We start from the raw sequence: 2,500 nt of genomic DNA, 5'->3' as shown, positions 1-2,500 counted from the left end.
TAGACCCAGTCAGTCACACACACACACGCAGACCCAGGCACACACACACACACACACACGCACACACACACACACACACACACGCAGACCCAGGCACACACACACACACACAGACCCAGGCACACACACACACACACACACAGACCCAGGCACACACACACACACACACACACACACAGACCCAGGCACACACACACACACACAGACCCAGGCACACACACACACACACACAGACCCAGGCACACACACACACACACAGACCCAGGCACACACACACACACACAGACCCAGGCACACACACACACACACAGACCCAGGCACACACACACACACACACACACACACACACACACACACACACACACACACACACACACAGACCCAGGCACACACACACACACACACACACAGACCCAGGCACACACACACACACACACACACAGACCCAGGCACACACACACACACACCAGCACACACACACACAGACCCAGGCACACACACACACACAGACCCAGGCACACACACACACACAGACCCAGGCACACACACACACACAGACCCAGGCACACACACACACAGACCCAGGCACACACACACACCAGACCCAGGCACACACACACACCAGACCCAGGCACACACACACACACCAGACCAAGGCACACATACACACACACACAGACCCAGGCGCACACACACACACACACAGACCCAGGCGCACACACACACACACACAGACCCAGGCGCACACACACACACACACACACACAGACCCAGGCGCACACACACACACACACACACACCCAGACCCAGGCGCACACACACACACACACACACACACCCAGACCCAGGCGCACACACACACACACACACACACACACACACACACAGACCCAGGCGCACACACACACACACACACACCCAGACCCAGGCACACACACACACACACACACACACACCCAGACCCAGGCACACACACACACACACACACACACCCAGACCCAGGCACACACACACACACACCCAGACCCAGGCGCACACACACACACACACACACACACACACACACACACACACAGACCCAGGCGCACACACACACACACACACACACCCAGACCCAGGCCACACACACACACACACACACACACACACACACCCAGACCCAGGCACACACACACACACACACCCAGACCCAGGCACACACACACACACACACCCAGACCCAGGCACACACACACACACACACCCAGACCCAGGCACACACACACACACACACCCAGACCCAGGCACACACACACACACACCCAGACCCAGGCACACACACACACACACCAGACCCAGGCACACATACACACACACACCAGACCCAGGCACACATACACACACACACAGACCCAGTCACACACACACACAGACCCAGGCACACACACACACAGACCCAGGCGCACACACACACAGACCCAGGCGCACACACACACAGACCCAGGCAGCACACACACACACACAGACCCAGGCACACACACACACACACACAGACCCAGGCACACACACACACACACAGACCCAGGCACACACACACACACACACACAGACCCAGGCACACACACACACACACACAGACCCAGGCACACACACACACACACACACAGACCCAGGCACACACACACACACACAGACCCAGGCACACACACACACACACAGACCCAGGCACACCACACACACACAGACCCAGGCACACACACACACCAGACCCAGGCACACACACACACCAGACCCAGGCACACACACACACACACACACACCAGACCCAGGCACACACACACACACCAGACCCAGCACACACACACACACACACAGACCCAGGCACACACACACACACACCAGACCCAGGCACACACACACACACACACACAGACCCAGGCCACACACACACACACACACAGACCCAGGCACACACACACACACACAACACACACACACACACACACAGACCCAGGCGCACACACACACACACACACACACACAGACCCAGGCGCACACACACACACACACACACACACAGACCCAGGCGCACACACACACACACACACAGACCCAGGCACACACACACACACACACACACAGACCCAGGCACACACACACACACACACACACACACAGACCCAGGCACACACACACACACACAGACAGACCCAGGCACACACACACACACACACAGACAGACCCAGGCACACACACACACACACACACACACAGACCCAGGCACACACACACACACACAGACAGACCCAGGCACACACACACACAGACCCAGGCACACACACACACAGACCCAGGCACACACACACACACACACACACACACACAGAACCCAGGCACACATACACACACACACAGACCAGGCACACACACACACACACCAGACCCAGGCACACATACACACACACACAGACCCAGGCACACACACACACACCAGACCCAGTCACACACACACGCAGACCCA

General features: G+C 57.7%; 1 protein-coding gene across 3 annotated transcripts in view; it reads right to left on the bottom strand.

The window, feature by feature from the left end:
• Window positions 1-2,500, bottom strand: part of zgc:173742 (DNA topoisomerase I, mitochondrial) — a 27,266-nt gene that overhangs the window by 11,874 nt on the left and 12,892 nt on the right. The gene's annotated exons all lie outside the window — the stretch shown is intronic.

The sequence above is a fragment of the Electrophorus electricus genome, chromosome 4, assembly GCF_013358815.1.
Source record: "Electrophorus electricus isolate fEleEle1 chromosome 4, fEleEle1.pri, whole genome shotgun sequence".
NCBI classification, from domain to species: Eukaryota; Metazoa; Chordata; class Actinopteri; order Gymnotiformes; family Gymnotidae; genus Electrophorus; species Electrophorus electricus.
This window is presented reverse-complemented; position numbering and strand designations above follow the sequence as displayed.